Below are 16,468 nucleotides of genomic sequence, written 5' to 3' on the forward strand. Positions count from 1 at the left end.
AATGTGAGTTAAGTGAAAAAAATCATTTATTTTATAAAATGATGGTTTTAGAGGTGGGGATTTACTTTTAATGTTAAAAAATAGCAAGAATATAACAAAACCTATGAACTCATTGCCCAATACCCCAAACATATGCTGCCATAAATGTCATTTTTGACTCAGAAATTTTTTACCAAAACAATTATAAAGTCTCCATTGTAACTGAGTCTGGTCTAATTCCACTTCCATCTCCCCAGAGACATTCGTGTATAGTATGTATGTCTACCATTCTGTACATCTGTCTATCTACCTACATACAGAAAAACTAATAAAAATAACAGACTTTTCCTATATACATGTGTACTCATAAAACAGCAGGTGGGACTGGTTTCAACAAAATTTGTCCTTAAGAAACAAAGGCTTATTCTCCCAAGGGCAACACAGTGAAGTGAAAAATTGCTGAGCGAGATCAGAAGACCCAGTTCTGGTCCTTTGGTCATGACAGATGTCCTGTGGGACAGCAGATCAATCTACTTCCTGGATCTCAGGGAAAGTTTTTTTGTAAAATGAGAAAGCGGGATTAAAGACTTTTTGAGGTCTCTTCCATCTTTGAAATCTGACGACTGTAAGGTTCAATTTCCTCATCTGTCAAGTGGAGACAGTAATGTCTGTCCTGCTCACTGCTGCACAGGACTGTTGTAAAGGTCTAGCACAATCTGCAGGTGCTCTGCCATGTGTGTGATAATAATAATTATCATTATTCACACGAATTAAGATGTTTTTAAGCTCCTAGAAAAACGTTTTAAAGCAAGCCTTGTTATACACACGCTGGTTGGGATGTCTGTGTTATAGGCCAACCAGTGGATAGTGATTTAATTTCCTATCCCTGTCATCTTGGGTAGGCAGTTCAGCACAGCTCTCTTAACTCTATCCATGAAGGTTCAGTGAACAAAATACCAAAGCTCCTCATTGTACAAATCTCATGACACATTGTACAAATCTCAAAGACACTTCCAGATAGATCTATAGCTTTCAGAGTACAATGAATTTGAACCCACTAAGAGCTGGAGTTGATTTACCTTGAAACACATTTCTTCAGAAAACCCACATTGGCCAGAACTTCCCTGGCTTTGTATGGGTTAAATTTGAGGGAGCTGATTTGACCTCTGGGGTTAGAGCAGATCTTTCCATTTTCTGAGTAACATAAGATGGGGTAAATTCTCTACTGAAAAACGTTTCTGGGGAACATCTGAATCTTTGAGATGGAAAGATGAGCTTTTGGGACTGTGTATTTAATAACTATGACACAAAGTTCTCTAAAATACCAAATTGCTCATGTTTGTACACATGAATGAGATTTAGGGGTTGATAGAGCCTATTGTCCCACGGAAGACAACACACACACACGGGCATTAAGGTCCCTGTATGCACTGGCCCCTCTCTGCACAACTTTCACCAGGAGAACCCCCATCCTTCAAAAGGCAGTTCATTAGACACCTCCCTCATGCAGCCTTCCCTGACTCCTGGCCCCATCCAGTGGGCACTGGTGGCCCCCTCGTATGAGCCCCAGAAACCCCGGCCATTGTGCCAGCCTGACTCGACTCTCTCTCATAATTGGCTACTTAATCACTTGCCTGGCCTCATAACTGTCCCGTGATCTTCTGAAAGCAGAATCTCCATGTTCCGCACCAGGTCAGAGTCTGGCACATGGTAGATACATAGAACCAATACCATCCCTGTCCATGTACGCTCTTGTTCCATGTGCATCCACACGTAGGATATTAGTTGTGTATCATTCTCAATTTGTCTTCCTGGCTAAGTGTTCCCTGTGTGCTGCTACAAAGCTTGGAAGGATGAAGTTCTGCAGAGAATACGGATTAGATTCAGTCTTTGAACACTGGCAAAATATGTAAATACCGCCAACTACATCAAGTATATAATTCTAAAACATCCAATAAACAGACTTGTTGTCACATTTTCCCTCTTAGCCAAATCTGATGAAAATACCTCTTCAGTGTGTGATCTGAGCAAATGTGTCTAATCCACATGATTCTGAGAGGAAACACATGCTCCGGAAATTCTCCCTATGTCCTCTGAATTTTCTTTTCAGTAGTGTATCCTGCTGAGGTTTTTCTACCAAGACACTAAGGATGGTTATCAAATTCAAGCCAATTTTAAACCAAAATACCATTTTAGATTAATTTCAAAGAATAGAAATTCTCAAACTAGCTGTTCTTTTCCTAGAGTTCCCTGACTGTTAACCTAGGCCTTTAACTGATGTGATTAAAGCCAAATGAAACTGAAGGAATCCAAATGAAACTGAAGAGGCAGGACAGGCTAATGAAAGGAGAGAGGGGCACTTTTTTGGTTCTAAGTAGACCTACTTCTTATAAAGGCTCTGGTATCAACAGCTATGCATCTTATGAAGGTTTGCCCTGTAGATCTTAGTTTTCTCATCTGCAAGATGGGAGGGTCAGATGAGACAACACTGAAGGTTGCTTCAGGCCTTGTGATTTTAAGATAGCAAGTGTTTTCTTTAAGCAGTTATTTATGGCACACGGAGATATTAGGATGATACGGAAAGAGGTACAGAGACGATTTCAGGACTGAGTGATCTTTGTTTCTAGCCCCTGTTCTTCCTCTGGTCCTGGGTGACTTTGGGGAGAAGTACTTAATCTCCATGTAATTGAATTGTGTGGCTGTAAATGCATGAAGAGACAGAGGGACCCTCAAACTTTGGAAGCCAACAGGAGAACTTCTGAGGGTTTATGACCAGTGTCTGACCCCGGAGCTCTGGGGTGGGGCCTGAGGATCTGCATTTATAACCAGTTAGGCGACACCGATGCTGCACTCTGTGAACTGCTGAACCACGTTACCTTGAAAAACTTTTCAACTCTAAGAATCCATGGCGAGTTGTACCATGACTTTGGTAACACCTACATTTTTAATGAGCTACTTCCATCTCCTAGCCACCCAGTACACCAAGGGGGCTCCTCTCCCCTTGCAGGTTTCAGACACTGCAAAGTGATTTCAAGGGCATGGGTAATTAATCTTATAACTACCTTCTTTTGTGAGACTCGATCAAACATCTGAACCGACATCTGAATAAAAACACTCAAGGTTCAGAAAACCTTAGGCGACTTAGTTGCTTGATGGGCTCAGCATTTTTGGATCAGGTTTCTTGAACCAGAAGAAAGCACAGCTCCATTCACACCTAGTTTACTAATGTGGAGGAAGAGGGTCAGCCTCCAGAGAGCCAAATATTCTTCAGTTGAGCAACATCATGGTAAGGAAAAGGTCCATTCCCACACCCATTCTGTACAGCCTAGGCTAAAAAGCAAACATAGAAGACTATTTAAAATTGTTGTTTTGTTTTTGGCACTGGGGATTGAACCCAGAGGTGCTTTACCACTGAGACTCATCCCTAGTCCTTTTTTATTTTTTATTTTGTGACAGGTCTCACTATGTTGTTTAGGTCCTTGCTGAGTTGCTGAGGCTGGTGATACTACTGCTTCAGCTTCCCACCATGCCTGGCACAAGACTTTTTGGTGAAGTTATTCATATCACCACATCTCAAACTTGGTGGCACTTCAGAAATAATTGGTGAGTTTAAAAAATGTCAATGCTTGAGTTACACCTCCAAAAAGTCTGATTCAAACAGGGTATTGAGATTTTTTAAATAGCTCCCTATTGTGAAGCAACGTTCAAGAATCACCAATCTAAAAAGAAATAGAGTACATCTGTTCTTTATAACTTGGTGTCCCTCAAGTCATTTGGACATTCCAAACAGTGTGATCATTTGTGTTAAATTACCCTTAAGAATAAACACTAAAATCTTTACAAGTCCACAGGGGGTCACAAAGAGAATGGGCAATCAATAAATATTTCTTAGCTAAGTCTGACGTACCCTTTATACTATTCCATAAAAAAAAATTTTAGAGGGGCACATGCTTGAAATCCCAGTGATTTGGGAGGCTGAGGCAGGAGGACCACAAGTTTGAGGTCAGTCTCAGCAACTTAGTGAGACCCTGCCTCAAAAGAAAAAGAAAAAAGGGCTGCAGCTGTAGCTCAGTGGTAAAGTGCCTCTGGGTTCATCCCCCCAGTACCACCAAAAACAAAACAAAACAAAACAAAATTGTGACAAGACATCCCCCAGAGGACAAATACAGTTTCTGCTGCAGAAAGTCAGGTAAGGTTTGCTGAAGAGGAACTTTGCCTTCTAAATTATAAGTGCTTTGAGAAAATTATCCACATCCTAAAATCTTTCAAACTCCCAAGTGCCTGCTTGGCTCAGTGCTGGGCAAATTAGAGGCACTGAACAAACAGTTGTTCAACTGACTTAAATTTCTGACTGTCTTTAAGCTTATGGGAATGTAGATTTTAGCAGAATGTGCTGTTTCATCATAAAGTATAAGGCATATGTTTCTCTTGGTATTGGGAATATGCAGGGTTTAGTTTAGTTCCCTTACATTCCTTAGACTAAATGAGAACATTAGGGTTGCAACTTTATAAATGAACTGCATAACTACTCCTTGGGAAAGCATCCATTTCCCAAAGCGAATGGAAGTTTCCGGTGCCTTAAGACACACCTTTCTGACTACAGCCAGCAAAACCCAGGTACCACCTATGGCAGAGAACACGTGTAAATTACTTCTGGCTTTTGCCTCTCCCTTATAAAGCTTTGGCCCTGTGAAAGCGACAGCAGAGTGCAGATAAAAGAAAACACAGCAGGCCTTAGAGCGACAGCCCATCTCCATTTCATTTGCACGTGCCACTCTCAATATTTTCCCCCCGAACACCACAAACTAAACCTGTGGTTAACATCCAAGCAGTCTGAGAACTGCCTGGGCTGAGGCCAGGGAGGGTAAAACTTGAAGTCTGATTTTTCCCTTGAAACTGCTCTCCAGCACTTGCTCTGCCACCCTATGCATTGCTAATTAGGAGCAGCCAAGGCCTGACATGAACACAGTCCTCTATGGTAAAATTGATTATTATATTACTATGGAAAGTAAGGAAGTCATTTTGTTCAAAATATCAAATTCCACAAAATCATACATGGCAGCTGTTAGTGTATGCATGTGGGGGAAGGGCAAGTGTGTGAAAATACCAACTCTCTCCCTTCAGTTTTCTGACATCTTTGCAAAGATGTGAAAAAAAAAAAATAGGCAGGAAAAGCAAGAAAAGATTCTAATGCATAGAAGGCAGAGACCAATAGCAAAGCTACACGAAGGATTTTTTTTGTAAGACTAAAAAATTCCCATGGTACAAGATACATCTCAGGTCCCATTTTATGAGTGTGGACTTGCTTTTACATACATGCAAGCAGAAAACCAGTATTCCTCTACTGCGGGTGTGGAAGCTACTTTTAATTGCATCAGATAAAAAAACGAGGTGAGTCATGTTTGGTTGTGCTTGAGGCTGCTAACAGATCATCACTTCTGGGTCCAATTATGTCCTCTAACCTCACTACCGAAGTTTATATGCTTACTTGTTTGCTTGGGGACTATTAAAATAGTTTTGCTTTAAAGTGTTAACTTTTCTTAAAGATACCTAAGAGTTGCTGAAATTCACATTGCAGCCAACTTCAGAGGTGCTTAGAAGCAGCTAGCATTGTCCCTTGGCAAAATCTCCCCTGCTCATGGCTTCTAACCCCGGCACTCCTCCCGCTTCAGAATGAGCTTGATCCTGCACTCAACAGACACGAGACACTTCTTGCCTTTACGTTCATTTTCCCATTGTCAAAAAATTCCAGCAATGAACACAAAACACCCCAACCCTAAGAGACCCCCATTGTTCCTAAGATTTCGGAATTCTGAATGCGTCCCCTTCCTGTCCCTCCGATCTGGTGATAACGCAATCTGTTTTCCAGTAGCTGCGCGACTTCTCTTTATGAAAGAGTTTAGTAAGTGGCGTAAAAAGAGCATACAGACTTACTGACATCGGGATCGCTGATTTCACTGGGGTCATGAGGTACTGTTTGAGGTCACATGTTAAACAGCCGTTGTGAATCATTTATGAAAATTCTTTTAAACAGGAGGGGGTGGAGGTACAGACAAAACGCACACTCATGCACGAACGCTTAGCGCCAAGAATATGGTCAGAAGTGCCACCTGGACTAAAGAATAAAAAGAACCCCTTGGTTTCCCCTCGGGCTGGGGCGAGGTAGGGTGACGTCATGCAACCTTACCTTTCTGAAACAGACCAGGGCACCTGGCACGAAGTGCTGACCTGCGGCCACTGAAGCCGGGAGTCATTTTGGGTGTTGCGCGTGTATCTCCCTAGAAAATTCCAACCACATTCTACCAGCTTCCCGCATGCCAATCATGAAGAGCCTCCACTTAGACTCTCACGAGTCTGGGAAGGGGCAGAGGAGTGGGGGATGTAAGCCAAGGAGCGAAGGAAAGAGAAAGAGCGGTCCCAGCCACTGCATACCGGTCTGGAAGGGGAGTCACATGCCACCGGGAGCCATTCCTGCTGCATTACACATGCTGAGTGTAAATGGCCAACAATATCAGTCGATGTTTATGCCACATGTTCTCAGCCTCTTCACATATCAGCACCCAAGCCAGCTCTATGCAGAGAGGTCTCCCGAGAACAACTGCCTCTGCAAGGAGGCTTAGGCTAATTGTGCTGGCCATTTTTAGGAAAATTCCAAAGCTTCCTGGCCTGGTTTACTTCCCCGTTTGTTGTTGTTGTTGTTGTTAAAGGTTTATTTTTAGTTTGCTTGCTTGTTTGTAACTCTGGATTACACAGGTGACAATGTGGTCCCGAAGGTACCCACAGGAACCTTCAGCAATGGAGCCACATCAGACAGACTCCCAAGGAGCCAACCTCCTGCACCCCTCCCCTCTCTCTTGCTTATTTTTGTGGAACAGGATATGAAGTGAGAGAAGCCATCGCTTCACCTGCCTGGTGGTAACTCAACATCTGTCAGGAGGAAAAATGCTCTCCTTTCCTCTAAGCAGCGGCTGGAGTGATATTGCCCCCTCGGGAATGCCAGACATTTTGGTTGTCAGAACCTAAAGCGAGGGCTTATAACTGGCATCTACTGGGCAGAGACAAGGAGCACGCAAAATATCAATAGTGCTGTGGTTCAGAAACTGCTCTAAGGCTAAGGACTTCAACCAGTGTTAGAGAAAACACAAAAGAAAGAAACGAGAAGAGGGAAGGGGAGGGGAAAGGAGGAGAAGAAACTTAAAGCTTAAAAGAAAGAAAGAAAGAAAAAAAAAAAGACAAGAAGCTCCTCCCTGTGAAGAAGTTCCTAAGGCCCAGGGGTCAAAGGATGGGTCTGACCTTTTTTCACAGTTTAATTACTTACAAGTCTTCCCAGGAGCCACCAGTTTTTTGTTTTTGTTTTTTGGGTTTTTTTTTTTTTTTTTAACTTTTCCCTTTCCAAAATGCATACTTAAGTGATCAAACCACTTTCACATGATTTTCTTTCTTCCTTTTTTAGGTACTAGGGATTGAACTCAGGGCCACTCAATCACTGAGCCACATCCCTAGCCCTATTTTGTATTTTATTTAGAGACAGGGTCTCACTGAGTTGCTTAGCACCTCACTTTTGCTGAGGCTGGCTTTGAACTCATGATCCTCCTGCCTCAGCCTCCTGAGCCACTGGGATTACAGGCGTGTGCCACTGCACCTGGTTCACTTTTGTGTGATTTTCTAAATCACAATCTGTTGTCGTAGGTACCTCATTGCTAGGTCATGTAAAGCCATCATCGTCCCAAATGGGACAATGCAAAGTTAATCTGCAATGCCTGGCATTCATTATAATCCCCTTCCAAAATGATTCCACAGAGTATGTTTTTTAAAAAGTAAAAACTCCCCAAGAGCTTATAAACAACTCAGTGATGAAAGCTCACTAGGTTCTCCTACTCTTAGATGCTGTGACGGATGGGGGTAGAGGGTGGGGGTGGCCCGTCTCCCACCCTCATGAGGTCTCCCTCCTGCTGGGATGCAGTGTGTGATGCTTCCACAGCCCACTGCAAAACCAAAGTGAAAGCCACTCAGATCTGTCTGGACAGCCCTTTTCCAGCTGCCCTGGAGGACCTGCGCCCCCACCAGCGCTCCCAGGAGAGCCCATCGGCTCTTCGGCCCAATTCAGTCACAGCCCACAGGCTGCCCCAGGCTCAGTTGGCTCTCAGCCACAAACTCAGTCCCAGACACCCCAAGGCGCCAGTCCCTACAGGAACTAGCCACCCTGGCCACAGCTTCACTTCTGCCCAGGCCTTGGTCCCTCCCTGATCTACTCGGTTTCCCCAGGGCACAAGGCTCCAATCCAGACTGCAATGGGACATTCTGCCCTCTCTATCTAGGCTTGTTCTTCATGCCCAGGACTTTCTTGGGATGAGAGTTTACTGAAAAGGGTTCCTCCACACACATCCCCAAACCAGAACCCAAGGCTGTGTGCCCACCTGCCCCTCAAGGGAGAAGAAGTGGTGTGTAGTGGTTCTGAACAAAGGCCGTGGGGTCAGCCAGCCATAGCTGGCCACAGCAAAGGGGACTGAGGACCACGCCCACCTCCAGGATTGTGAGAGAAGGTACACATCCAACACAGCACAGAACCTTGTGCAGCCAGGGGTGTAACATGATATGCCGAATGTGAACTTTCATTTTATTAAAATAAAAGCAGCCTTGATACATGGCCCATAGTGTGATTCCTGAAGTGTGAACTTGTAGTCATATGCAATGCTTGGAATGAGCCCTTCTAATAGTTTGGTCTTAGCTCTTACCCAGAGACTAACCAGGTGACATCTGGAAATGAAGAAGCCTAAACTGAAATTCAATTTAACAGAATAAGCACATGTTGAGTACCTATTGTATACCAGCACTGTGCTATGCAAGAAGGGAGGGAGGGACAAGAGCATAGTTGTGCCAGGCACTATGCTATCTGCTTCACTCAGCTCTCGGTCTTCGAGTCTTAAACAATTAAGGTCACTATTTACACTTTACAGAAGAGCACACTGAGGCTCCAGATGAACCAGTATCTTGTCTAAAGAGCCAGAGCTAGTGTGTGGTCATCTGAAACAAGGTCTGTTTGATTCTGAAACACCTCCCAGTGTGCTAGGTGAGTCATAAATGTAAATGATACACTTACAGTAAAATGAACCAACTGCCTGGGGTAAGGTGTGCTCAGAGTATAAGAGCAGGCCCAGATACAGGTAAGACCCAGTGCAAAACGAAAATGCAGGGCACTGGCCCAAAACCTGCTAGGAATTTTTAGAAGTCTACAGCAGAGCATTAAACCAACGGAGCACGTGGGCTGCCTAAGCATGGGCCCTTGTGCAAATGCACACCCAGAGGCCAGTCCTAAGCCCAATGGAAGAACTCGGTCAGATTGGAGGGACCACACTGTCCACCTACCCTGACAGCAGCAAGGAAGGGAGCAGCCCAGCCTGAGGCCTTGCAGATGACCAAGCCAGTCTGTCCCTATTCCCTTCAGCTATTTCTCCTACCCGTGCCAGAGCTAGGACTAGGGCAAGAGGTACAACCTGGACTAGGAGAAGCAAGAGGCACAGATGGCCCAAGAGAACCCTGCAGTGTGCTATGATGCTATGGGTTTCTCCAGCTGCTGCAATGCAAGGGGAGGACCTCTGGGGACATGTCCTGCAGTGGGTGGTGCCATAATCCCCAAACGAAGGTGGCAAGGTGGTAAATTTGCCAATGTATGGAAGGACACTCTGGCAGGGGTACACAGTCCACATTGGGGGAGATAACCAGTAAGCACAACAGATGCTCAGCTTGGAGCTGTGAGATGAGGCTAGGCCTATCGTCCACTCACTGTGTGACCCCAGCCAGTTACCTAGACCTTGTGAGTCAAGATGCCCAAGTGCCAAGCCGTGAGAACCTAGGGCTATGTCATAAAGATGTTACAAAGCTAGTCTGCCATCCCCATACGACTTCATATTAAATAAAAAACCAGTGTGCATAATTTTATATACATAATGGTTAGAGCCCTACTACCCTTTGGTAGAAAACACTTCTAGAGAACACATCAAAAGTTTAACAAGGGACAGATGTGTCTAGACGGTAGAACTGGAGGTGATTCCTTTCTCCTTTTGTAAATTTTCCAACTTTTCTTTAATAAACCTGTCTGGTTTCCAATTAAAAAATAACTTTTTATAAGGCAGAATAATTCAGCTGGACTAAGACCACCCCATCCCATGGGGCTAATGGGGGGTCCTAGATTAGACCCTGCAGACTCAAGTGTCTCACAGCCGCTTCCCACCAGGGGGACTTCTCTCCCAGAAACTACATACAAAAAAGTGAAGGAGGTGCATGCAGCAGTGAATGCCCACGTGGGGCACTGCCACATTTGTCCCCACACAAGGCCAAAGTGTGTGATGCAGGTTGGTGTTCCCACTTCTGTTCCGGGAAGGCCTCTGCAGAAGCGGGCAGACACAGACTTCTGCTTCCAGAAGCACATCATTCAGGGACCACAGAGGTTCATTGTACAGCCTTGGACTCCTCCACCAGAGGGGTCAAGGTCGTCAGCACGGAGAGGGCTATTTGGTACCTGCTACAGCCCGAGGGCCGCAGCCTCTGTCCTTTCCTCTGGCACCGCCCTCCCTCCCTGCCGCCCTCACCACAGGTCTGAGTGAATTGCAGAGAGTCAGCCAGGACCAAGGAGAAAAGGGAGGGTGGTCATTCGACCCGTGGAGGTGGGCTCAGCCCTGAGGTCTCCAATTTAACATTTTGATCCTCTCTGCTGGGTTTTGCATGACTTTCAGGGAGGTGCTGGGTCATCTTTTCTTCGGGGTATGCAGGCACAAAGGAGGAGTGGCCAGTGACGACTGCGTGCCAGTCCAGGATTAGGGGCTGTGTAGCAGGGCCCCTCTAATCCGCAGCACGCTGAGCCAGGGTTGGCTACCTGACCTCTCTTTTCTCCTGGGAATCTTGTGGAGCTGAACCTCCACCCACGCTGGATGGGCAGAGCTGATCCCTGCCATGGCTCTGCCTCCTCCTCCCACTGCTGGGACCCGCCAGTGGCTGCCTGGAATAGCCCAGTCCTTGGCCAAGAAGTACAGAAGCTTCCAGGGCCTGAGAGATCTCAATTCATGTGTGGCATGTGTGGAAACCACTGGAAATAACCCTAGGGCCTCTCCCCTCCCCTTTCCTTCCCTCCCCTCGCCTCTCTTCTTTCCTGTGCAACGCAAAGTGGTAACTAAAGGTAAAACTATCTTTAAAACTCGGGCTGACTATGCTATCTTTAGCAATGAGGGGGAAAAAGAAAATCCAGAAAAGATGAGGCCCCTGGGATGGACAGGAGGCAGCAAGCTGAATAAGGAGTGACCCCTCGACAGAGCCATGGTAGAGGCCCTAGCCTCTTGGTACAAGAAACTACAAGTAAAGAACAAAGACAGGATTCGTTCCCAGAATGAACAAGCCGGGCCTGTGGAAAGGCTGTATCCTGCACAGACAAAGGCCAGCCACAGCCCGCTAGAGTCGAGAGTGGTGAGTCAGACAATGTGGGCATGAGCCCATCGGGGGAAAGGAAATTGGTTCTTTGTTGAGCAGGGTTTTCGTTCCCATCTGGCTAAGTGTTATTCCTCCGTAGGTTCTCCTGGGGCCCACAAAACAGAAGCAGGAAGCATCAGTGAATTCTGCAGATTTGCCCTTTAAAGACTGAACATAGCTTCTAGACATAAATCTCACACTGGGGCTGCGTTGTGACCATATTCTCAGGACCTCTGCACAAGCTCTTCTCTCTAGATGAGCTGCACTGTCTAAGGGGATTACTTACTAGACACAGGTAGCAATTTAAATCATTAACGTTAAATAAAATTTAGAACTCAGTTCCTCCATTTCACCAGTCACATTTCAAGTGTTTAACAGTCCATGTGACTGGCAGCTACCACTTTGAACAGCAGGGAACACAACATCTTCAGCATTCTCAGAGTTCCATTGGACAGGACTGCTTCAGAGCTTCACATGACTGACAACCTCAGTTGTCAGTGTTGCCTTCTCAAAGAGGCCACCTTGCACCTAGGAATCTAAGGCAGGACATTGAGTCACTCTCTGCCACCTTCCCTTAACCAACCTTGATCACTATGAAATTACCTTGTTTTTTAATTCTGGGCTTTATTACCTGCCCCTCCCTGGAGTGAATGCTTCAGAAGAGCAGGGACCTCACCTGTCTTTTCTACTGCTATATGCCCAGTGTAGAACAGTAACCCGTTCCTCCACCTGCACAGCAAAAACAGGCAGTGGAACGGGATGGCTGGACATTGTTGAATAAGTGGTTCCCAGCACTCTGGGATTACAGGATGCCAGCCACTCCAAGCAGCTGTAGCTTGGTTCCCATGGACCAAGATACATACATCCGAGAGTGGGTCCAATCAGCAGCATCTGGGGAGCCTGAGTGTGGGGGACCTGCTGAAGTTGTAGCAGAGTAGATGAAAACAACTTTGTCCACTCTCCCCCGAGAACCCCGTTGCCTTTTGCTCCTGTCATCAGTCCATGGCACCGTGTCCAGCACTGTGCCCTGTCTTCCTTCTCTGCTTTTGTAACCGATCAAGACAGCCTCTCGCACAGTAGGAGATGTTCCCCACAGGGTGTCAGTTTTCCTCCACATGTGTACACAAAAACAACTGGATGGCCAGGATCCTAGGTTAGAGGCACTGATATTTCCGTGCTTTGCATACTCTAGGACTGCTTTCTGATGCCCCCTTGGGAAGAGGAGGAATCACTCGACTGCAACTTTGTTTTATTACTGACTTCAATTAAAAGCTGAATGGCAAGAGTAGGACAGTCAGCAAAACATGACCCTGTGGCCGAGCACCAGAGGATAAGGATATAAAAGCTAGAAAACAGATCACGTGAAATGTTTTACTGATCTTTCTTAACACGTTGAGTATAAAAGTCACCTTTGTTTGGGATCAAAATATTCAGCCAGGACATCAGAAAAACAGGGCATAGAAGCTGGGTGTGGTGGTGCACGCCTGTAATCCCAAGTGCTGGGAGGTTGAGGCGGGAGGATGGGAAGTTCAAGGCCAGCCTCAGAAACTTAATGAGGCCCGCAGCAACTGGGCGAGAGCCTGTCTCAAAATAAATAATAAAAAGGGCTGGGGATGTAATTCAGGGGTGAAGTGCACCTGTGTTCAATTCCCACTAAGAGGAGGAGGAGGGGAAATAGGGAATGGAAAAGCAACATGTGCTTGGGAGGAAAGTAATAAACAAATAGAAAGCAAAATAAAAGGAGGTGGACTCTGTGCTCTGAACAGAAGGAAGGGACCCTCTCTGTTAAGGAAAATGTGGGGCTGGAGGCGACAACCCTGCAGCTTGCCGAGAAAGGGGGACAGCTATAGAGAAGCTTTTTGGCAATATACCTTGCAATTCTTACTGAGGAAGCACATCTGAACCTAAGCTGGCTTCCCCTTAATGAGCACACAGCAATTGTCTGCCCAGGGTTTAACTGAAGTCTTTGTAGCATTAATTAGTAAAGCACCAGTCTCACTTGTGTAGCGACACTGCGGAACAACGAGTTTCAAGAGAGCTGGCAAGGAGATGCATCTTTCACCCCAAAGTTTTATGAACTCAAATTCCAATATACATTCTGAAATGATTTCCAGGAAATCGGGTCTGCTGCCATGTGCAACTCATGGATCAACCATAAGACTGCACAAACTCCGGCGACAGGCAGCAAGACTGTCATTTTGTCTTCTGCTGAGTCTTAAGCCACCTCCATTCCTTCACCAAATGACAGTCCCCCTCTGGGAGGGAAGGAGGCTGGACACGAGGGATACGCACTGAGGAGTGAGGAGGGAAGAGACACCAGAAGCCAGATTGGCACATCAACCCCATAAGCAACAGGATGACAAACATCCAGCAAAGTCACCCTCACAACCATCCTGAGCAGCTCTGCTAATCTCAGTCCTCTCTCAGCCCACCACACAGGAGTTCCCCCCTGCACAGGACAAGGCTGAACTCTCCAAGGGCAAGGTCCCCACCCCACCCACAGGGCGCTTCCCACACAGAACTCTGGCACATGTTTTCTGAATCTGCCAATGATTTATAGGCTTTTCCTCACCTTGAAGATATTTTCAGAGATTTTCATCTAAGTTTGGGATATGAAGACCAAGTGGTCAGAAATTCAGTCTTGACATTTGGGATTTAAAGTTTTTAAATCTTGATCCAACACCAACTGGTCAAAACGTGACATTGTGGGTAGGCCAAAGACGGGACTCATAAACCTGAGTGGCCCAAACTTATCCACTGACACATCCTAAGCCACGGTCAGTTAGGAATCTGCCTTCATTGTCACAGACACACGTTGCAGCATTAAGGACCAGGGTATGGGAGAAGAAGCCGCTGACTAATGCTGTCTCCATAGCCCGAATCAAAGCCAGCTGCCCTCATAGCCACCCTTGGAGAGGCTGGACCTCAGCCACTGCAGGGCAACTCAGGACCAGCCGGGTGGCTGGGAAGCAGCTAACTGTAGTTTTCCTTAGATGGTCTTTTTTTTTTTTGAGGCAAACATGAAACTTATTGGCCAACCAATTAAAGTTATCCCTTGGGAAAAGAATAAATGGGACCAAGCAAAATGGGCTTTTCAATTTCATTATGTTCATGTTAATGTTTCATAATGTTAGTGGGCGGCCAGCAAAAGTCTCACACACCCTCCCCGCAAAAGTCCGCACCAGATCAGTCTCCCATATGGCTACTAATCTCTTCACACAAATTAAAACTTGTGATCCTACATTCCCTTGATCTTTCTGCACTTGAAGTTTCTGAATTTCCTAAGGACAAATAGAGTTGTTAAACACACAAGCATAATTTTATACAATAAAAATGTAATAGGTTTTTCCCATAAGGGCAGGTTGGGTAGGTTGGGTTATTTGGATCCCAAATCCTCTGGCTGAAAACAGCTGTGGCTATTTCACCTTAAAAGCACTGAAGGGCTGTAGAGCTAGCACAGTCCCGCCAGGCAGTTTGAGGGGAAGATGAATCCAGACACTAGTGGAGCCTTTGAGTACACAGCTGATCTTCCGTGTAGATAGACACTGGAGGGGTAAGAAGGACAGAAGTCAAGGCCCAGAGCACACCCAACATGAACACTCTCACTGGGGACCTTTACCTCACTAAGCTGGGTCTGAAAGGCTACACCCTCACAGTTAGAATAAACCAGAATCAACCAGGCACTTCCTGTCCCTCCCAACCCCAAAGCCCAGGGAGAAACCTAAACAGAGCAGGAAAAGAAAAAGGAAGGGGGTAGAATACCCCTGGAAGATCTGGGGATGGATAGTACAGGTGGGCTGTGACTTCTGTTCATAGGGACTTCAAAAAAACAGACTCTCAAAGAGAAGAGTACGCTTACCCCAAGGATCTGGGAGCTCCAGAGATAATTTCTTATGGCCAATAACTAGCGAAGTGGTAAGCATATAAGGGAATGATTAATCAGGAGTCCTTAAAAATAAGCAATGTGAGTGAGGACCAGTGTAAAGAAGAGGGGCAGACACAGAGCTGGACAGGCTTCTCATACGGACTTACTGGGTTCATCTGTGGTCACCACATGAAAAGGTAAACGATAAGCATGGCAGTGTCTGCAGGGAACAAGAAACTTTAAAAAAAAAAATCTTAGATTTTGAAGAGAATAAAATGGAACTTTGAGAAAGGAACCACTGAATTACAAATAAAAATCTTAATTGAAGTGTTTGGCTAAAGATTAAAACTGAGAGATAAATTAGAACTAGAGGTCAGATCATAGGAAACTCCTGAATATAGCATCAAACAGCAAACATATGAAAAGAGTGGGCTTGGAACATGCAGGACGTAGTAAGAAGGTCCAACGTAAATGTCACAGGGGTCCCAGTAGAAAACAGTGGGGATGGGCGTGAGATAATACCAAAGCACTGATTCCTGGAAATTTTTCAGAACCACTGAAAGACAGGAGGGTTGAAAGAACACAGAATCCCAAGCAGAATAAACATAAAGGAATGAACACTTAGGCACATCAGAGCTGCCAGTGATCACAGTGGACAAAACTAAAAGAAAAGCTTAAGGGAAAAATATTTGTTACCTTTAAGGAATGACAGACAGAAAAATGGCATTTCAACCAGGAGCCAAGGGACAGCTGAATATCTCTAAAATGCCGGAAGAAAATAATGACTAACTTCTACACTGATGTGGAAAGATGAATAATGGCTTCCGGAGATATCCAGGTCATAGTCCCTGGAACCCATGGATGTTTCCTTAGATGACATGGAAATAAAAAAGGACTCTGAAGATGGGTTAAGCTGAGGATCTTGGGATGGGGAGGCCACCCTGGACTATCTGAGTGGACCCTAAGTGCAATCACAGTGTTATTTCAAGAGGGAAGTTGAGGGAGACTTGACGCAGAGGAGAAGGTGATGTGACGGAAGGGAGACTCTGAAGATGGTGTGCTGGCTGCTGGCTCGAGGAAGAAGCAGGGAGCCTCCAGTCAAGGCATGTAAGGAAAACCGCTGTAGAGGCTGGAAAAGGCAGGGACTCCCCTCCGGGACCTGCC

General features: G+C 45.7%; 1 protein-coding gene across 2 annotated transcripts in view; it reads right to left on the minus strand.

Moving 5' to 3' along the window:
- Positions 1-16,468, minus strand: part of RBM20 (RNA binding motif protein 20) — a 175,803-nt gene that overhangs the window by 64,093 nt on the left and 95,242 nt on the right. Inside the window, exon 1 of one of the 2 annotated variants that reach the window (XM_079138671.1) lies at positions 6,167-6,291. The exons of the other annotated variant lie outside the window; for it this stretch is intronic. The gene's annotated coding sequence lies outside the window, so the exon portion shown is untranslated. Of the gene's footprint in view, positions 1-6,166; positions 6,292-16,468 lie in introns of those variants that run through there. 2 annotated transcript variants of the gene reach the window in all.

Source organism: Sciurus vulgaris (assembly GCF_902686455.1).
Source record: "Sciurus vulgaris genome assembly, chromosome: 4".
Lineage (NCBI taxonomy): Eukaryota > Metazoa > Chordata > Mammalia > Rodentia > Sciuridae > Sciurus > Sciurus vulgaris.